The 22847-nt window shown below is 36.6% G+C and overlaps 1 long non-coding RNA gene and 1 pseudogene across 1 annotated transcript in view; one reads left to right on the forward strand and one right to left on the reverse strand.

Annotated features, from left to right (window-relative positions):
* The window catches only part of LOC109447220 (DNA transposase THAP9), a 23327-nt gene continuing 480 nt past the window's right edge, over positions 1–22847 (reverse strand). The window contains exons 2-6 of the long non-coding RNA XR_012493536.1: positions 16441–16628; positions 14139–14446; positions 12388–12537; positions 4425–4909; positions 1–3913 (exon numbers count right to left, since the gene is read on the reverse strand). This is a non-coding gene — a long non-coding RNA (DNA transposase THAP9). The remainder of the gene's footprint in view (positions 3914–4424; positions 4910–12387; positions 12538–14138; positions 14447–16440; positions 16629–22847) is intronic.
* LOC109447219 (small ribosomal subunit protein eS24) lies at positions 20199–20876 on the forward strand (annotated as a pseudogene).

Below are 22847 nucleotides of genomic sequence, written 5' to 3' on the forward strand. Positions count from 1 at the left end.
TATATATGCCTGTGACTAGAATTACTGGATCATATGGTAACTGTTTTACTTACCTTATGAAGTGTCAGGCTGTTTTCCAACGTGTCTGCCTTCCCACTAACAGGTTATGAGGGTTCCAATTTCTCTACATTCTTGTCAACACTTGTTATTATCTTTTTTATTAGAGCCATCCTAGTGTGAAGTGCCATCTCATTGTAGTTTTGATTTGCATTTCCCAGAGGGCTAATGATGTTGAATACTATATTCATGTGTTTATAGGCCCTTTATATACCTCCTTTTAAGAATGTCTACTCACAGTCTTTACCGATATTTCAAACTGGGTTTATTATTGAGTTATAGAATTTCTTTGTATAGTCTAGATACAACTCCTTTATCAGATAATATGATTTATAAAAATTTTCTCCCGTTCTGTGGGTTGTCTTACTTTCTTGATGGTGTCCTTTGAAGCACAGGTTTTTAACTTTGATGACATCCAGTTTATTTTTTGTTGCGTGTGCTTTTGGTGTCACAGCTAAGAAACTATCACCTAATCTAAGTCTCAAAGATTTACTCTCTTCTAAAAGTTTTATACTTTTATTTAGGGTTTTGACGCATTAAAATTAATACTTTTGCATGTGGCTATCCAGTTTTTCCAGCACTATTTGTTGAAAAGTAAGAAGGACAAATTTCTGATGGGAATGTTAATTTTCTTCAAAAAAAAAAAAAAAGGGACAAAGGCGCTGAATAGAATCTATAAACTAAATTACCCTAATCAAATAATATAAAAAATTTTTCACTGTAAAGCATATCATATCAAGTAAACCTGGTATCAGACTTGGAACACTTTCACTAGGGCAAGAACAATTAACTGTGCTGAAGGCAGTGATGCAAACATTATTTTCAATATTTGTCCAAATCATCCAGCACTTAAATAATTCAAAACACTAATTTCTTAAAATATAGAATATATTAGTATATGAGTCAAATGTAACAACAGAAAATAAGACACTACAGATATGAACCCAGTTTTAAGTAAAGATCAGGTACAAAACTTGGGTTTATATAAGCAATAAGCTAAAAGTGGTGATTTACAAACAGGCTTCCTTTAAATAAGATTTATCTTGGTGCATCTAAAATCCTACTACAAACAAAACAAAAACCACAATATTCAGACGTCTCAGCAATCGCTCTTGTGTAAAATACAGTACAACTATGGTTACATTTCAAAACTTCAGCCTTTGAGGTAGAATAGAAATGTATAAAAATAGACTAAGGTGAATTTCAATTCATGAAACAACTTTTATGTAGTCATTAATCTTTAACAATTTTCAGTTTTCATTATACTTTGTGAATATTCACTCAATGGCAAAAAGAGATGCTTGACATACTTGGGTGAATAATGTGCTTGTTTCTTTTATCCATTAAAATACTCCCATTTGTAAAAGTACATGTACCTATGATTTTTTATTTATCTTTTCAAATCCGGGTGTGAGAATGGAGAAAATTGCCCGTATTGTTTCCACCTTTAGATTATTTAAGCTCCTAAATTTCTGAAAAACTCTACATTAAGACCAGTTTTTTCATAACTATTGTCTCAATTGACCACCTTTTTCCAATTTATTACTCAAATACTATGAAATTCGTTTATTCATTCAACATATGAAATATGTTTCATTATTTTAGCCACCCTGCAAACACAAGTAGACTTCAGAAGAAGTTGGAATAAAGGCTTCTCATTCGCTGATGAGCACTGGACTCTTCAAATAGGAGTCAAGTAAGTGTGCATTCCATTATTCAAAAGTAGTATTTTGAAGTCTAGAGACAATGGATTGTGAAAATGATGTCACCTGTGTACTTCCTAGACTACATTCCCCAGTTTGGTTGCAGCACAAGGAACCATTTCATGGCTCATGTGTTTACCTTCTGCCTGATAAAGCATGGTGTTTCTATTTTAGGGCACTGTAAGCAAAGGGATTTTTGTGGTATTTGATATCTTAATTTAGCTTTAATTTTCAAACCACACCTTAACTTCCAACTAAAAATTATATTCAAGGTTTTATAGGTATTCTGTCCACATTCTTAAGAGCTGTAAACCAAAGAGCTCTTTTAGGGAATGTAGTCTGTCTATAAGAGCAGTCGATGTTTTGGTGACTCCTACCTGTTGTAGTTCTCTTGTTTTTAAAGTAGACTGAACAAGTTAAAAGTACGTCCAGTCACATTATTCAGTCTTAGTAAATTGAAAGACAGCACCTCTTAGCTAGTCTGCTTGGGTAACTGAAATGCTGCTAGCCATACCGAAGTTCGAACAGACTATATGATACGCCAGTGACAAATTCTAGTAAGTCAGAAATGCCAACTAGTCCATTGAGCAGAATGGTCAATTTATAAAATATGGTAAGTTGACTTTAAAATAAGTGTTGACCAATTAGTCTTAAAGTAAGTTTTAATATGTTTTGATCCCTCATTTGAATGGATATCCATCATTACTTAGCAGATGCCTGAATTTATTGGTATTAGCAAAACCTGGATAGCTGTAATCCTGTAAAGGTAGCCAGTGTTTCCTTGACAAAGTTTTCATTTCAGTTCTTTCTGAATGGTGTTTTAAAGGGAAATGAGCTACATCTTTAGCTCTGAACTTTAAGAAAACAGACTATTATATCCTTTAGTAACTTTACAAAGTGATTGACGGCACACACTTCTCCATCAAAGAGATGCTCATCTAACTCTACAAAAAGATAAATATGCCCAGAAAGCTCACATAGTATTTTCTGTTGAAGATAAAATTCCCTCCATTTAGGAAGTCGTTCATTAACTGGCATTCTTGAAGGGTTCTTACAACTTGCTCACAAATATTTATGACTCGACATAAACTTTCTGAAGGGATATGCAAACCATTCTTCTTTTTAACACACAACAGTGACCCAATTTTAGAAGCTTTAAGATCTGTTGCATACAGTGTGCTGATGCAGTCCTCACAAGTTAAAAGAGCTGATAATTTATCGGTACTATAACCAGCACAATAGGTGAGATTCCACCTGTGATCTGACGGGTCTAGTAATGCCTCACTTAGCAAACAATTAGACCAGTCTTGGCAAATATCCTCCTTGTGAAAAAGAGTCTTTATAACGCTGACACCATACTGATGTTGAACTGTCCAAAGGGCCAAGTCTGTCCGTCGAGCAATTGAAATGTCAAGGATGCTTGGTTCATTTTGAAACACTTCACCTTGTACTCTATATGTGGTCTCCAATTTATGGTAAGCTTTCTGGAATGCCATGCAGGTAGGGTTAGAACTGGTTGCTAATAACTGTCTAAGCATCTTCAGAAATAATTCCAGATGGTCTTGACTGAATTTGTAAGTCAGAAGATATGGAAAAGGCATCGCCTTTGGGAAAACATAATTTTGGTAGAGCCATTTTAAGCTCTCAGCATTGAGTAACAATTCTAGGAATCCTAGTTTTCGCTTACCTTTAATTATTTGATTATTGTTAGTGTCAGCTAATGTAACAAAAATAGTCTTGGCTTCAATTAACATGTGATTAATTTTATTAAAAGTTTCTGGCATTAGAGGTCCTTTATGTCCCTTTCCATAATAGTTCCTACTATTAAAAATGTCAGATATTGTTAATTAAGCATATAAAATGGATGGTGCCAGTACAGTTTTGAAAAGGAGGCAGGCCTAATGACAGCAAGCATTCCAACGCGCTGGCCACGCCTTCACTGAAGAGTTGGGCAGCACAATTCATTTTCAGTACATGGTTTTTCAAATTTGCAAGTTTTCTTGGGATTCTTTTCATGTTTGATAATTCCTGTTCCTCTAGTGCTACAAACTCCATAAGGTGTTGCCAATGTGCTGTGCCATTAACAAACCGAATGCTCTGAAATGCACTTCTTAATCTAAGCAAGTGGCAAGAATCAAAGAAGTAGGCAATCTCTTTTTTTTTTTTTTTTATTGGGGAAGGGAAACAGGACTTTATTGGGGAACACTGTGTATTTCCAGGCCTTTTTTTTCCAAGTCAAGTTGTTGTCCTTTTAATCTCAGTTGTGGAGGGTGCTGTTCAGCTTCAAGTTGTTGTTCTTTCAGTCTTAGTTGTGGAGGGCACAGCTCAGCTCCAGGTCCAGTTGCCGTTGCTAGTTGCAGGGGGCACAGCCCACCATCCCTTGCGGGAGTCGAACCGGCAACCTTGTGGTTGAGAGGATGCGCTCCAACCAACTGAGCCATCTGGGAGCTCAGCGGCAGCTCAGCTCAAGGTGCCGTGTTCAACCTTAGTTGCAGGGGGCAGAGCCCACCATCCCTTGCGGGACTCGAGGAGTTGAACTGGCAACCTTGTGGTTGAGAGCCCACTGGCCCATGTGGGAATCGAACCGGCAGCCTTCGGCATTAGGAGCATGGAGCTCTAACCGCCTGAGCCACCGGGCCGGCCCCAGAAGTAGGCAATCTTGACCAGAAGATGAAGGATGCTGAAATGTACACTTCATATCGTCTCCATCAATATGTATCCCCAATGCTTTTGCCATCTGAACACTTAGAGCTGTAGCAGCAGACGTAACAGCCACAACTGTGATCCCTATGTCACGCAGTTTGCCAACAGTCAGATGAAGCAGCTGAGCTTGCAAATATCCAGACACTCTGTTTACAAAAAAATAACCAACAGGTGTTTTCCAATGACCAGAAATACCCATTGCCATTAACAAAATAGTTTCTGAGGCGAGCGGCATTTCATCAGCGTCAAGTTTGCCAAGACCAAAGTCCATAAACCCTTGCAATTGGTGACTGGTGGGGTCTCACTGAAGCTGTTGCTTGAGAGATACATATTTTATGATCAGCGAACAATACTGATATAGCTGGTCTCCATGCTCTACTCTTTGTTTAAGAAAAGAAAAAATGTTGCTGTTGAAACCTGGACTGGATTTGCATTTGGATAACCATCTAGAAAATGTAAAAAAATGAAGAAAAAAACTCAAATGAAGAAATGTGAGAAAGGGGAAATGCCTTAAATGGTACTAAAGTAGTCTCAAATCCCTGTGGAAATAAAGCCAAGTATAAATAGCCAAGTTCTACAGACATTTTCAAGTAAATATTCAGAGTTAACTTAATATAGTAAGATAATAGGAAACTTAGAAACACAGAGTAGTATTCTAAGATGCAAGCATAACACAAAATAAATTTTCATTTCTCCTTCACTTCTTTAAAAAATATACAAATCAATTACCCAGTTTGTTCTAATTGATGTGTTTATAATTTAGATAAGAAACCAGTCTCACCTGTAAATTCACTGAAATGAGAAAATTGACGAATGGGAAGGGCACTGTGAACATCTAGTACACCTACCTCACTGTACAGTTAGGAAGCGGGTACAGAGGGGGAGGCTAAGCCCCTTGGCCAGTTCTGTGCTGCTAATTCTGCACAGACGTGAAATCCAGCTGTGCTGCTGCCCTGACCAGAGCTTTTCTCACTGCTCCTCAGGGCCTGAAAAGGGTGTCTGCCTCTGTTTGCTCCTACACAAAGTACCTGCACACTGTCTCAGGAGTTCTTGTAGAGTATCCCTGACCTTCCCAGACTGATGATTTTTTCCTGTTGCTACTGGTGTGTATCTTCGGACTCCTCCTCACTCAGTGAATTTGTTCTTTCTAGTTTACTGTAGATCAGGAAAGGAAACAGTGAGATTTAATAATTGCCTAAAATAAGACTAAATGGATTCTGAGGTAGAGACTGAGGTGCTCATCTTAACTGAAATTTACTTTTGTAATTCAAATGACTTGGGGATTAAATTTCTGATTTGGGGGCTGTATTCTAGGTTTCCTGGACAGCTGACTTCTACTTAATTGAGATTTTAATGTACTTCCCCCTAAGTATTTCAGGACAGGGCTTTCCAACTATTTTGCTGTAACCAGTTAGATGTTTCATAAACTGAATTTACCCTTACTACCTGCCATGCGTGCACACACATACACACATGAAATTTAATGCTGATTATGGCCCACTAAATTGATTTTAAGATGCACTAATGGGTTTGGAAAACACAGTTGTAAGATGCAAAAGACATAATTTGACTAAGTAGCTTACAATCTACTTAAGAGACGAAAGTATTAATCAGTTGTTATAGTTTAAAATAGGGCAAAAGAGTAAGACAATGAGAAAATAGTACAGTGGCTCTCCAACAGGGTGCTATAGCCACTAGTATGTTGAAAACCTTTTCAAGTGTGTCAACAAAATTTTAATTGCTTAGAATTTATCCTTTTGCATTAGGATTCTCAAATGAACACCAAAGATGTTAACTGTGTTGCAATATGCAGTGAGTATGTGATAAAGCCACGTAATGCCTCTATGTAAAACTTTTCTTTTAAATAGGTTAAAAAAAAAAAAAAAGCTTATGTTCTGGTGAGCTTGATTTTTAAATGAAAATGTAAATGGTATCTTAATGTCCATAGCTACTGGAATGATGTTCTGACTATCAGGCAAAAAGGGATGTGTACTTGTTGATTTGCTTATAAAAGTTTTTATAATTGAGAGTAGAAATACCCAAATCATATTTGTGAGTTAGAACTGTAGGGAAGCGACTGATGACCCTCTGAAATCTTTTCCCTCACCTCAAAATGGAAAAAAAAAATTCTGGGGGGGAAAAAAAAATTCTGATTGAAAAAAAGAATTGTCAATTTTTACAAAATGAAACAATATAGAAAGGTACAAAAATGAAAGTAAAAATTACCATTGATATTTCAGGAACATTCTTTTTGTACACATACCTAAATATAATTTGTAAAAATCATACTGAATCTATTTTTCTTTACTAATAGTAATGTTATACAAAAATTTTACATGTCCTTAACTGTTGACCTACAACAGCTTAAATGTGTACACAGTATACCACAGTATAGTTAAAACATAAATAATTTCACCAACCTGTATTGAAGGACATTTAGGCTGTTTCTATTTTTTAGACAATATAAACAGCACCACAGTGTGTTTGTGTACACACATACACATATACATATTTATGTCATTTATGCAGTTCCTAGGAGTAGGATGCAGAGGTAAATTTACTTACACATGTATTGGAATAAATGGACTTCACTTATATAAGAAATTAAAAATAAATTTTGGACCTCAGGTGCACTTAATTGGGTGGGTCAATTGAAAATTAATTCACATTCCTAAACTGTCCTTCAGAAAGTTTATACCAATCATAATTTGCATTCTCATCAACATGATTTTTAAATTGAACAACAGCTTAATTACGGAATGATTATAGGGAGTCATTTGGGTGGCTTAAAACTATCTGTGAAAAATATAGTGCTAAAGAGCCATAACACTGAGCTTAGTGGTTTTGTTTAATATTAGAAAAAGATTAGACTATTAGCTCCTCCCACTGTTCTGTTCACTTTTCAAGTAAAAAGTAGGAAGCTATACCTCATCTATAGAGGGGAAGCTAATTTACTAAATTGCAATGAATAAAAAAAATTGAAAATTAGAAACAGAAAATCTAAGATCATGCAAAATATCAGTATTATAATAAGGAAGACTGACGATGTTAATGACATCATTTCAAAGGATTTGTGAAAACAAACTACCTTAAAGACCGAAAGTACTGTAATTACAAGAAGCACAGCTCTGGGAAAAGTGCGGACATAAGGAATTCAAGGGAGAACTGAAAAAGTAACGTCACTACAGATTAGAGAGATGACAGTAGCCAAGAATTAGACAAAGATAGTATAACAATTAGAGATTAGTGAGTGAGTGAGGTACCTGGCTAACTAAACCAAGGGTTTTTTAAAATGTTGTCTGTCATCACCTAATTGTTTGCCATGTAATTGTTTCTCCATCATCACAGAGGGAAAAAACAACAACTATTCACATTTTCTCCTTTCTCCCCAAACTTCTAATGCCCCTGCCCCAACTCTCAGCTATTAACTTCATGTCTCTGAGAAAATAGAAGCAATCAGATAGAAACTCATTTTCTTACCACCAAATCTGTTAACCTTTTGAATGTGTATCTGCCTTTTTCCTGTTTCAATGCATGAATTTCCCCTGATAATTAAGGCCCGAGCTCCCTCCACAATGGTGTTGGATGTTATCCTCCTGCAGTTATCCTTTCTCTGTATATCACCAATTTTCTTCTGTGCACTAGATCATTCCAATGTGTACATACACATAGTGAAATCATATCTGCCATCTCAGCAAACACCCTCCCCTCCATCTATGTTCCCTTCTACCTACAAGTGCATTTTTCTGCTCCCGTCACAGCAAAACTCCTTGAAAGACTCCATAATCACTGTCTCTTCTCATTCCACTTCAGCCATACTTACCTCTCTACCACTCTCCTGCAACTACTTTTGTCACGGTCATCAGTGACCTCCATCTTGCAAAATCCAGTGGTCAATTCTCTGTCTTCATCTTACTTGATGTCCTAGCAGCATTTGATATAGTGGACTACTATCTCCTTGAAATATTTTCTACCCTTGGTTTCCAGGCCATCACAATCTCCTGGTTTTATTCCTGCCTCACTGGCTACTCCTGATCAATAACTATTCACTGAATAAATGAATATTAAATATAATGATTATAAAGAACTAATACTTAAGCAGATATGTATTAAAATAGATACAGCTTTTTAAATGGGAAAATGAATGGAAATGTAATCAAATACGAACATGTTTGACAGGTCAGATTTTTAAGGATAAAAATCTAGGTACTTCTAATATATTGGAATAAGAGATGGCCATTAAAACAAAATTGTATTGATAGATAAATGTGTTTTTAAAAAGTATGAGGGAATATATACCAAACTGCTAACAGTGGTTATCTTGTAGGATTAGGAGAATGGAAGTAGTATAAGTGTTTTTCACTTTCTGGTATTTATATAGTCACATATTGTTTGAATGTTTTATAACAAACATGTATTACTATCACATTAAATAAGGTACCTTAGTTTCAGACAAAGTACTCAAAGAAATCAGCAACATTTTAAGTACTAAAATTATAAATCTAAATAGATAATGTCAGAGCAAAGGTTACAAAATGCAAATGACATGAAAAGAAAAAAGATCAGTGGGAGCTGGAATTACCAGAAAAGATTTAATCCAGGAGTTGATGCAAAACTATAGGAAATAAAGAAAATCATGAAGGAAAAAAAAAGATAGATCATATGGAATATCTCGCATAAACCATAGCGTAAAACCAGTACAGAGGACTTGACTAAAAAGACGTAGGAGAAGGAGTTATCAACATAGTGTCTATAAAAAAGGCTCTTGCACTTGGAAGTACACACTGTTCCCCAATAAACTCCTGTACCCCTTCCCCAATAAAATCTTAAAAAAAAAAAAGGCTCTTGCTTAGCAGAAAGTAGACATTTATAAATAAGTATAATATCTAGCCTAAATGGTAAAATCATACACAAATGTTCATCTCAATATAAGAAACAGCAATTACAACCAAGAAATGGAAGCAATGTAAGTGTCCAATAGTTGGAGAATGCCCAAGTTAATAGGTACGACTACCTGATACTACGCAACTATTAAAGATCAAAAGTATATTAAAAAATGAGTAAATCTAACCACAGGAAAAAAAAGCCTGGAAGAAAATTTCCTAAATGTTAATAATAATTGTTTATATATGGAGGAACAATTAATAAATTTTCATTCCTTTTCTCTCATTTTTAAAATTTTTATTAGTAGTAGTATTTTAATAGTGTGTGTGTGGGAAAATTTGCATTCATTTTTTTAAAAGGGAATGTAATGTACAGCAGGGTGGCTATAGTTAATAATACTGTATTGTATATTTGAAAGTTGCTGAAAGAATACCTTAAAAGATCTCATCACAAGAAAAAAAAAACAAAAACAAAAAACTGTGATGGATATTAACTATACTTATTGTGATCATTTTACAATATATATAAATATTGATTAAATGTACATCTAAAATTAATATTATATGTCAATTACATCTCAATTTTAAAAAGTTTTCCCTAAAGTGGAAAAAAAATGTTATAATTAAGGTCCTTCCTTCTACCAGGCCTCAATTTCTCCCTTCTTTAAAATGAGGGGGTTGGACTACATGATTTCTAAGAGTTTTTCCAGCTCAGAGCCCTTGTGAGTCTGTTTCAAAGTTACAGCAATAAGAAACTAAGATGCACCTTCCAGGAGAGGTGGCTCCTGCCATTCCTGGCTGGTGTCTGCCCCAACTACAGTGAATGAAATGGAGTGCTACTTTTTAGACAGCAACTTGAGGTCTACCACATTTCCTCCTTATATCTGTTCAAAATCTTAAATGATCATCCAGGCATTATTTCAATTCCACAGACATTTATCAAGGGACCATTGTGTACCAGGCACCACGCGGTCAGGGTGTGTGTATATAACAAAGACCCAGACTCAGGCCTCATACTTGGGCAGCTCACAGTCTCGTGAGGAAGATAGTAAGCACTAAGATTCAAGTTCCATTTAGTATGTGCACAATGGGTGCCTAACCCAGAATTGGTGGAAGAATGGCAGGTCAGGCTTCTGAAAGGATGTGATATCTAATCTGAGCCTGAAGGGAGAAGACTAATCACCAGGACTAACAGGTAGAATGGGCAGTTTTAAGCAGATGGAAGGATAAGTCCCTAAAGCAAAAACAGCAAGAAATGCCTTACAACCGGAGCATGGAATGCAGGAGGGCAGGGAGGGAGGCGAGAGATAAGCTGCAGAGCCCATATCATGGGAAGCAGTAAGCCACAGGAAGGAGTTGGCTTTTAGTCGGTGGGTAATGGGAGGCTTATGTAATAGGAAAGTGACTTGTATGGGTTGAATTGTGTCCCTCAAAAAAGATATGTCCTAGTCCTAATCCCCAGTACCTCAGAATGTGACCTCAAGTTAAAATGAGATCACTAGGGTGAATCCTAATCCCACATGACTGGTGTCCTCATAAAAGAGAGGAAATCTGGACACAGAAACACTCATGCATAACGTAAGACGATGTGAAGAGACACAGGGAGAAGACGACCATGTATAAGCTAAGGAGTCCTGAAACATGATTTTGGACTTCTAGTCTCCAGAAAGTGAGACAGTAAATTTTTGTTGTTTAAGCCAAACAAACAAAGTGAGTAAAAAGGAATCTGTAAAACCAGTGATAAAAAACAGTAAAAACTGAGTATTAAATTTATGACATTACTATGCATATTACTCAGCCATAAAAAAAGATGAAATCTTGCCATCTTGGACAACATGGATGGACCTAAAGGGTATTGTGCTGAGTGTAGTAAGCCAGGCAGAGAAAGACAAATGTCATATATTTCACTTATAAGTGGACTCTAAAGAACAAAATAAACAAACATAATAAAAACAAACTCGGATACATTTGTTTCATGGAAAAAAACTCAGAGAACATTTTGATGGTTTCCAGATGGGAGGGGGTTTGGGAGTGGGTAAAAAAGGGGAAGGGATTAAAAATACAAATTGCTGGGCCGGCCTGTGGCTCAGGCGGTTAGAACTCCATGCTCCTAACTCCGAAGGCTGCCGGTTCGATTCCCACATGTCGATTCGATTTACAGTGGGCTCTCAACCACAAGGTTGTCAGTTCAGTTCCTCGACTCCCGCAAGGGATGGTGGGCAGCGCCCCCTGCAACTAAAAATTGAACATGGCACCTTGAGCTGAGCTGCCGCTGAGCTCCCGGATGGCTCAGTTGGTTGGAGCACGTCCTTTCAACCACAAGATTGCCGGTTCGACTCCCGCAAGGGATGGTGTGCTGCGCCCCCTGCAACTAGCAACGGCAACTGGACCTGGAGCTGAGCTGCACCCTCCACAACTAAGACTGAAAGGACAATAACTTGACTTGGAAAATAGTCCTGGAAGTACACACTGTTCGCCAATAAAGTCCTGTTCCCTTCCCCAATAAAAAAATCTAAAGAAAAAAAAATACAAATTGCTTGTTACACAGTAGTCAAGGATGTATAAGGAATTTAGTCAATAATATTACAATAACTATATATGATGTCAGATGGGTACTAGATTGATGGGAGGGGGGTTGGGGGCAGGGTGAAAAAGGTGAAGGGATTAAGAAATTCAAATTGATATTTACAAAATAGTCATGGGGATGTAAAGTAAAGCATAGGGAATATAGTCAATGATATGGTAATAGCTATGTATAGTGCCAGGTGAATACTAGACCAATCAGGGGGGGGTCACTTCTTAAATTATATAAATGTTTAACCACTGTGCTATACATCTGAAATTAATATAAAATAATACTGAATGTAAAGGGGGGCAAAAGGAAAAGAAAATACTGATTTTGATAATATGCAAATACCACCTAGAAGTTTTTAAAGAGAAAATTGACTAATAGAATACAACTACTAATATCCTTAATGTCTAAAACGCAATAAAAGAACAAAATATTTGTTTTATTTAGCACTAAAAAGTAATTCACTTACGTTCTGAGGATGGAAGAATGAGGCAGCGTAAGAATCTTTCTTGCATAATCATAGACTCTGCTACCGCACAATACAGTGTCCATGCAAATTGCTTCATTTCTATGGAGTACTCAGATGTTTCTGTCCAGTCATACAATTCCCACTTAAAATCTGTTAAAATAAATTTATTTCATCTTTTTGATGAAAAAATGTGTACAGTAACATTTTCAGGTATAGATCATAACCGCACTGGTCACCAAAATTCAAATACATTCGCATTTTAACTGAATTTGTTCAGAGATTAATATCCAGTCTTTGAGGCCGTTGACCAATTTATTGTGTTCACCTTGGTTCATATCACTAAAAAAAAAGGAAGAAAAGCGTTTCAACTTGAATTATTATGTTTTACTATTCAATGGCAGCCTGAGTGGAGATTTTTAGAGGAACAGAAAAGAAAATGAAATAATTGGATAAAATTAAGTCTCTTGGTTATGAGCACATTTATTTATTTTGTTTCCTGGTTACCACTTATCTGACAGTAAAAAATTAGACATGAAAAACATTTCTAGGGATAGGTCACTATTCAGAGTGAACAGACAGAGTGACTCTTGCCTACTACTGAGAGTAAAAAAATCCTGTGTTCCTGGTGGTGGGGACCCCTGTTTATCACCTCTATTCCCCTGTTGGAAAAACAAAATATCTCCTCCTTTGGAGATACCTACTTTTTCTAGAAATAGGACATGCTTTTTATCGACCAGAGTGTAAATCCAAATATCTCTGCTTCTTTCATCAAAGAGTAAGTTGGCAATTCTTATTCTGCCCCTCTTCAAACATCCTGGTTCACAAAGAAGACTCGGTTGTTTTTCAATGGATATACTGGGGGTGCCAAAAAAATGGATACAAGTTGACACTTTGGTCAACGTTGCTCAAACAGTAGTTCCCGTAATTAGAAGTGTCTGGACGCCGATGGTAACCACTTTGAGTACCTCTTATAATTGCAGAAGTCAAACATGACTTGTATTCATCTTTTGTTATCAGTATATATTGAGTATTATAATACAATTTTAATAGTTTTCCTTTCTTAAAATGTGTATACATTTTCTTGGCACCCTCTGAATGTATGTGTGTGTGTGTGTGTGTATATATATATATATATATATATATATATATATAACATATATAAATACAATATGTATACATTATATAATATATAATATAGATAGTAATATATATAATATGTATGCATATAATATATAACATAATATGTAATATATATAATATATGGTATATTACATATTATATATATGAAAATTATTAGAAAAAATTTGGAGACTCATAGTTTTGAAGCGCAGAAGGATTTTGCAAATTATCTAGTTCAATTACACTGCAAAAGGCCTTTAGTGATAAATTATGTAGCAGTTAAGATTGTTTATAAAGAATTTACAGTAACATGGGTAACTGCTATTATAAAAAGTAAAAAGTACAGTGTATGGTATAAACCATATTTTCTTATCTCTGGGTAGTAGGATTATGTTTTATAATGATCATTTATATATTTCTTTGCTTTTCCTATAATAAACATATTACTTTCAAATTGCAAAACCATAAAAAAGATTTTGGCAATTACTCTTCATTCTTCTTGTTTACGCTACTGAGACTTCACTTCTCAGCCATAAGCATGTTTTCATAGGCAATAGCAAAGTAAGTATTTAATGATATTTCAGAAAAATTATAGAGCTATTTTGTAAATATTACTGGTCATGGGAACATACATGAAAATTGTGCTCATAGCAGACACTCTGTTTCTTCAGAAAGTAGTTTCTCTTCCACCAGAGTATCAATTAATTGTAAGCCCACTCTCTTCTTGATCGTCCTGTTGTTTCTGACAGCCATAGGTCTTGGTTTGGACACTGGTAGCATTTCTTTCTTGCACCTCAGCCAGTTTCTCTACACTTACTGTTAAAGGTCTCCTTAAACTGTAATTATGGTCCTCAATAGCGACCTCTTCAGAATGATCAGGAAGTGGCTCTTTTAGGATTTTAAGTCTTGCTTTACCTTTAAGGTGTACACCTTGGAGAACCTATGACAGAAGTAGAAAAGTAAGGTTATTTTAGAAATTATCACAGAAGAGTATCTATAAAAATACCACTGAATGCAAAATACTCCCCTGGTTGCTGTGTAGAGTTAGTTATGAAAGAAAGGTAATAATCTCTGGTTTTTTAATATGTGGATAGTCTAAAGGACAATGTAAACAGGGTTGTTTTTTGTTTTGTTTTGTTTTTGAACCTATACAGAAATAGTAATGTGATGCTGGAAGTTTCTGAAATGATTAAAGTAACTAGAGAAAGGTGGTAATTTGGGAAGGTTTCATAGTTATAAGTTTTGAGTAGTTCTTTGAAGGAGCGATAGCATGCGTTAGAGGGGATAGGGAAGTTACTTGTGCAAAATGGAAGGCATAGTGGACGTAGTTGAGCTTTTGGAATTAAGACCCACCTGGATTTGAATTCCAGCTCCTTCACTTGTTAGCTGTCACTTAACCTCTACAATTCTTTATCTTCTGATTTGTTTTGAGGATACAAGATAATTTATGTAAATCTCTTGGTACAATGCCTGAACCATTGTAGGTCTCAATAAATAGTACTATTGTTGATTTTACAAAAAAGCATGAATGCAAGTCAATTTACTACATATGCAGTTAAGACAGAGAGGTCAGACAATTAAGTTCGGGAACTTATCCTAGAAAAATGTGCTACATACCTCATTGCTGAATATCACTATTGTCACCTTTGAAGTACTCCCCTTGGGAAGCTATGCACCCACTCCAGTGCCTAGTCCACCCTTCAAAGCAATTTTGGAACTCTTTTTCTGGAATGGCCATCAGAGCTGTCGTCATATTACTCTTGATGTCCTGAATGTCATCAAAATGTCTTCCTTTCAATATTTCCTTTATCTTCAGGTAAAGAAAGAAGTCACTGGGGGCCAGATCAGGTGAATAGGGAGGGTGTTCCAATACGGTGATTTGTTTACTGGCTCAAAACTCCCTCACAGACAGGGCCATGTGAGCTGGTGCATTGTTGTGATGCAAGAGCCATGAATTGTTGGTGAAAAGTTCAGGTCGTCTAACTGATCCACGCAGCTTTTTCAGCACTTCCAAATAGTAGTAAACTTGGTTAACTGTTTTTCCAGTTGGTACAGATTCATAACAAATAATCCCTCTGGTATAAAAAAAAAAAAAAAAAAAAAGGTTAGCAACAGCATTGCAACAAGTTTGCGAAGTTAATTGTCACACCTCCTATGTGGTTTGAAAAGATAGTTCAAAGCAGTTAGAAATGCACACATCAGTTAAATAGGAAGCTCTTGGAATTTGAGATTGGATTTGACACTGAGTATATTCTTCTGACTAGGGGAATAAGATAAAGCAATACCAAAAGAAGGAGACTCCACTGAACACGAGGCAGGCAGGTCAGGGTAGTGGCAGGATAGAACAGTGGGATGACTATTGCAGACGGCAGAGAGTGACTCAGCCATGTACAGGAGTGTGGCCAAGGGGCAAAGGATAAAATACAAACAATCAGAAGAAAGATAAGAATGTTAACACCAATACTGGTGACTGACTCATAGAAAGCCTTCTATTTCTGTATACGTCTCTCTGTATCAATGCTAATAATTAGGTACCTTTTGGGTCAAGATCAGTAACATTATTGGGAAGAAACAAAAAAGGGGTAAGTAATTTCAAAGTATTTTGAAAACTGTCTCATACTTAAAAGCCTGAGTTCTTAGTCCACTTATATCCAGTTGATTTTATGATCAGTTTAGTAACCTTTATGTATAGGTAGACCTATGATTTGCATTTATATATCTTATTTTTTTAAAAAAAGCTCCAAAGCAGAATTACTGTTACATTATAGATTTAGAACTAAACAAATTTTCTAAGCATTTAAAATCTATTATTGCACTTATTTTAGGACCTAGGTTTTTTTTTTTAATCTCTGCAAATTCTAGCTATAATGTGAACTATCTTGATTTTAAATGGCTCTGTAAAATTTACTTTTGTTTACACCTAGATGTAAGTACCTTGTATAGAGAAACAGAAGGCACAGCTCCTTTTTTCAGCTTTCTTCTTATGCCGTATGACTCTTTCTTGAAAATGTTTAGAACCTATCAAAGCACTTGGTCCTGGGATCCAAATCTTTTTGGTCCTGGGGTCCACACGAGTAACAGCCCTGATCCATTTTGAGTGCTGTATGCTATCAGTTGGAAATCTATAGCAATCATATTAAAGTTCCATTAACATGAAAATATTATAATAATGCTCCAGTAGACATAAACCCATTTATTATTTAAATGCTTTATATAAACATTAAGTACAGTTAACATTTAATTTACTTAATGATTTCATTTTTCGAATGTCAACTAATTTTTTTAAATCCAAAAGTTCAATATCTAAGTGATCTTTTCTATTTCAATTTGTATGGGGGCAATTCTTATATTAAATATCCTACTGCATTTTGTCTTTACTGCTTACACTTAACAGAATCTGATCAAATTTAATATGTGTGTCTTCTCCTTTCCTGTGGCGATTTTAAACTGTTCACAAATTTTTTGGTATTCCTCCTTCCAAGGGGTGGAGACTAACTCCTCTCCCGTGAATGTGAGCTGTAGTTAGTGATTTGCTACTAAGGAATAGAAAAAAAGCAGAAGTGACAGTGGGCGATGACACTAGATCATAAAAGACACTGAGGCTTCCCCCTTATTCTATTAAGGTTTTTTTCTGGGGGAAGTTATCTGCCACATCATAAGCAACCCTATGGAGAGGTCCAGTTGGCCAGACTCTGAGGCTTCTAGCCAAAGGACATGTGTCTGAGTCTGTTTGAAAGAAGATCTTCCGCCATCAGTCAAGCCTTCAGATGATTGCAGTCTTGGCTAACATTTTGATTGAAATCTTATGAGACTCCCTGTAATGCCCAGTTAATCCACTTCTGAATCCCTGATCCTTAGAGATCATGTAAGATAATGTTTCCACTGAATTTTGAGCAAATTTGTTACATAGCAGTAGAAAACAAGTATATTACCTGTACTCAATTTTCCTATTTTGTTTTGAAAGGCACCGCTTTTTCTTAGCCTTGAATATAAAAATTATTGTGCATTTCTGTATTTTTCAATCCCAAATTATGTTTAGAAATGGTGAGGAAAAAAATTCATGAATTTCATATAATGAAATCATAAAACTACTCTTTCTGCACCCTCTTCGATTTATCTCAGAGATAGATCTCAGGTAATTGTATGACTTTTGTATATTTTAATTTAGGCTTTAAAGCATATAGTTGCTAGGAACTGAAACTAGTGAAAATTTTCATTTCCTCAGCTAACTGTTAGGGAAATATATAGATAGCCGTATGGGAAAACATAATTCTGAGCTACTCTCTCAATCACCTTGGGAAAAAACACTGAATTAGAAAACCTGTATATAAGCCTCAATTACCTTTTACCAACCGTATGGTATTAGATACATCTCTCAATCCTTGAGTCTCCTCATAGGGCTGCAGTAAGAGTGCATGCAGATACAAATGCGTTCAAAAGCACTTTGTAAATTACAGTAAAGTACTATCCAAAGTCTGTTCTTTCCTACGAATAACTAATTCCACTTTTGGGACTTTCTTTTGATAGTTCCAGGAAGATGATGTTACTTGATCAGGAGAGTATATACAGGGAGTTGTTTTTCCAATAAAGGAGAGGCAAACCTATCCCTTTTTAACTAGGTTCATTTTAACTAATGGCATGTGTTTGTGAGGCAGCTTTTCCACAGATTGAGTGTAGTCTCTAACCATGCATGGGACCATCAAAAGTTGGCTAGTCCACCAAGTTACATTATTAGCTTGATACTCTGAGGCAAAGCTTCCCAACTGGCATGCCTGGTGAGCACAGCTATCAACTTCCCTAGCCATGAGGTAGCCTGGGCCACCTGGTGCCCTTGAAAAGTAGTTACATCAAGCCAGTCCCAAACAGCTTTGTTGGTTTGCCCCAAAGTATTGACCAAATATTTCCTATGTGTAAAACGACATGAAAAGGTTTAGGAAATACTATAGTCTAACCAGCATGACTAATTTGAATTCCGGACAAAATTATGTTGGCAATAATAATTGCTATTACTTTTAAAGCATTTTCCTTGTACTATATATGTATTTTAAAAACTTAGTTTTAGTCTTGCATAAACTCTGCAATACAGCTTTTTATCCTTTTACAGAAGATGAAAACAACACTAGAGCCAAGTATAGCCACTAGTAAATAGTTGCCATTGGAATTCATGTCTCCCTAGTCTGAAGTCACCTGTGGCAGATGAAAAATCCCAAACCAATCATCATCTCATACGTACAATAACGAACTGGTTTACACTGTAATACAGAATCCATTTTATTTCTCCTGTTGACTGTGTCTTCTTTACACTTTTGGCAGGAGTTTACAATTGGCTCCCTGCACATCAAGTCTTTTCCAGAAAAGTGGCTAACAAAATCCCTTCTACAGTGGTTATTTCTGCGGAGAGAGCAAAAGGGTTGAGGGTTAGGCTTTAACTACACCTATAACCTTATTATCTTCTAAAGAAAAATCTTAAACTCGGTAAAATGTTAATACTTGCTTAATCCTAGTGATGGGTACATACATGTTTGTTATATATTATTTTTTGTTTGCTATTGTATTTGAAATGTTTCATTAACTAAAAGTTTAAAAACAGAATTGCAATTCACGCAAAAACTCTTACAAATTACCAGACACATACTTCTTTGGTTATGAGATAAGTTAAATTTCTTAATCTCTTTCCACCAAGAAAAAGAGAATGAATCAAAGGATCACTTTAATTTTCAACCTGCCAGTCCCACTTCACATTTAGCTACGTATGCGTATGACAGAGCACCAATATTCTTAGAGTAAGTTTCCACACCTTTGAGTCATTTTGATTCATGCTTTTCAACCAGAGCCTTTTGCCTATGTCCTTACAACCTCTTTCACAACTGTGGTGATAGTGTTGGGGCATGTTGGGAGAGGCTTCAGAGGAGAGAATATTGGAGCTAGGGCTGAAGTGTCAGTAGGAGTTTACCAGGAAGATAGTGGCCACTCAACGCAGATGCAAAAACATAGAAATATGAACTACTGTATTTCCCTGAAAATAAGACCTAAACGGAAAATAAGCCCTAGCATGATTTTTCAGGATGACATCCCCTGAACATAAGCCCTAATGCATCTTTTGGAGCAAACCTTAATATAAGACCTGGTCTTATTTTCGGGGAAACACGGTACTTGGCTCTGATTGGCTGAGAAAACATTAACAAATAAGTTAATTTGGAGGCTAAAGAGTATAGGTAGCTGGGAGTGGTTCCAGATGGGGTGGAGAGGTATCTAGAGGCCAGATCACACAGGGTCTTGTATGCTAGTAAGTTTTGGATCCATCCTTCAGGTCAGTGGTCACCATAGGAGTCTGTACTTATCTACTAAGATTTGAAGAAAATATCAGAATTTAGTTTATTTTTTTGCCATCCTTTAGTTTTTGTTTCATAATATATATTAGTATATCACTTCATATATGTAATTTATAAATCACTATGCATGTATCAGGAGTACGTACTGAAATTTTTTATGGAGAGAACTCCATGATCAAAAAATGTGACGATGGCAGCTTTAGGCAATGGCAAGTAGACTAATTCTCTCCTTCCCACAGTCGCTTTTTGTTGAGCCCTAAATTCAGACTGATACTACCTTGTTGCTGCTAGGACTAACACCATAGTACTTAGTACTCTCACTCCTTTCCCATCTCTATTCTCTCCTGCCTTTCTTACAACTTCCTAATGGCAGGAAGACACGATGATTCCTTTCCATTTATACACCGACATGTGTTTGTTTAATTCAGCAGACATGTACAATAAGAGAAATAATGTAATTCAGGTTGGAAGAGAAGTGTATGAGGAAAGGCTTCACAGAGAAGCTTGGACTCTATTAGACGTTGAGGAGTGCAAGGGATTAAAATCCTTCCTTGGGGCTCTTTTCATCCTTGGCTGCTTCAGGGTCGGCTGCCATCATGAACAACACAGTAACTATCCAGACCAGGAAGTTCATGGCCAATAGACTACGTCAGCAGAAACAAATGGTCACCGATGTCCTTCAAGTGGGGAAGGCAACAGTACCTAAGACAGAAACTTGGGAAAAACTAGCCAAAATATACAAGACCACACCAGATGTCATCTTTGTATTTGGATCCAGAACCCATTTTGGTGGTGGCAAGACAACTGGCAATAGCATGATTTATGATCCCTTGGATTACGCAATGAAAAATGAACCCAAACATAGACCTGCAAGACACGGCATGTATAAGAAGAAAAAAACCTCAAGAAAAGAGTGAAAGGAACGCAAGACTAGAATGAAGAAAGTCAAGGGGACGGCAGTCAGTTGGTACTGGAAAAAAGAAGTTGTAAAGATTTGTCAGTGACTTTATCTGTGGTGATTGCGCACATTTATCATGAGAGGATTAATAAACTAAGAACTTTTATGTGGCAAATCCTTCCTTTGGGGAATCAGCATGATAAAATTTGCAGTTGTAGAAAATATATTGCCAGGAATCTGGAAAATGGAATGAATGGGTAAGAAATCAGGCTGGAAGAATCACAGCAGACTATTGTAATAATAATTATTGTAATGATACATCACTTTTTAATTTTTTTAAATAAGCAGGTCTTACTGTGGTCCTCAATGTAACAAATAAAAGCAATGAATGAGTTCTTCCCTATTTAAGGATCCTAAGAAGAAGGCACAGGAAAAGCAGGGCAGCAAAAAATTGAGGAAGAAATTAAAGAAAAGGAAGAGAACTAGGGACACTATGTCAATAAAGCCAAGGGCAGTGAGAGTTTCAAGTAGTATGATTTAAAGTTAAAAAGTGGTCAAGAGGGCCGGCCGTTGGCTCAGGCGGTTAGAGCTCCATGCTCCTAACTCCGAAGGCTGCCGGTTTGATTCCCACATGGATCAGTGGGCTCTCAACCACAAGGTTGCTGGTTGGACTCCCACAGGGGATGTTGGGCTGTGCCCCCTGCAACTAGCAACGGCAACTGGACCTGGAGCTGAGCTACGCCCTCCACAACTAAGACTGAAAGGACAACAACTTGAAGCTGAACGGCACCCTCCACAACTAAGATTGAAAGGACAACTTGACTTGGAAAAAAGTCCTGGGAAGTACACACTGCTCCCCAATAAAATCCTGTTCCCCTTCCCCAATAAAATCTTTAAAAATAAATTTTTAAAAAAGTGGTCAAGAGAAGGACTTAGAAGTGCTAAGATTTGGCAAGATTACCAGGGACCCTCTGTCATTAGAGCAGTGGTCATAGGTATCTGGCTCCAGTAGGTTGAAAAGTCAATGGGACTCGATTGCGCCTGTTTTGAGGAGACTGGTAGGGTAGAGGAGTACATAAGCTCAACAGTTTGTGTCTGTATTTAAAAATTCAGTACAGGTATCCCCCACATTCTGAAAGTTCAATTAAGCCACTTTATTTTATGAAAGACCTCAGTACAGTAAGGGCTTCTTTTCATAAAAGTGAAAATCCTCTGGATTTCTTTCGGTTAGTGAGAACAGGTAGTAACGTAGCTCTTTCGTAAAAATGACGTGGTGTAACGCCAACTTTCTGAAAGCAGGGCATGCTGTTCACTATCTGCCATTTCAGCACATGAAACATTTCATAGGCATGCTCTACTTTCACATGAGGGGGAGGCTGTAATGTAAACACGCTCAGTGACTTTAGGCAAGTAATCTGTAGAGAGAGCGGTTTAAAATAGAAAGAGAACAGAAATTGATGAAAAAAGAAATCCCAGAGGAAAAATGGAAAGGATATAATTATAGCAGCTTAGGTGGAGGAATCAGTCCTATTTAAAAAAACAAAACAATGACTACAAAAGGCCTACCCTACACAGTTGAAAGTCCTTAACCTGACATTCTGATTTTTCAAAAAAATGTTTCCAAGCACTTTTTCCACTTCTGTACATGTATCTGCACTTACCATCCCTTTATATTTTTCCATGCTATTCCTATTTAACTGCTGTCCTCCTCCCTTTCCCACCCTCCAATCTAGGTAAGGTTCAAGGTCTAATTCAAATACCACCTATCCCATAAAGCTTTTTGATCTTCTCATAAAAGCACTTTGTCAATGGTTTAACTCTCTACATCTCATATTACCTTCATAGGCTACCCCGTTGTGAAGCACATTTTTTTTTTTGTCTTTGCGGATGTTTTACTCACATTTCTATTCCCCACTGTGCCTTGAACACTGATTTGAATGAGCTAAGTACCAGTCTAAGCCAGACATGGATTCAAATTAGATCGGTCTGAAGATCTGCCCCCGTCTTGGGCCCAAGGAACCTTCCTTGCCATGACGAGTTCCCGCCAGAATAGGACCCTCCTTGCAGAGCTCGGCTAATGCTACTCAACAACCTGCCGTGGCAGGCAGTCC

Source organism: Rhinolophus sinicus, linkage group LG02 (genome assembly GCF_036562045.2).
Source record: "Rhinolophus sinicus isolate RSC01 linkage group LG02, ASM3656204v1, whole genome shotgun sequence".
NCBI classification, from domain to species: Eukaryota; Metazoa; Chordata; class Mammalia; order Chiroptera; family Rhinolophidae; genus Rhinolophus; species Rhinolophus sinicus.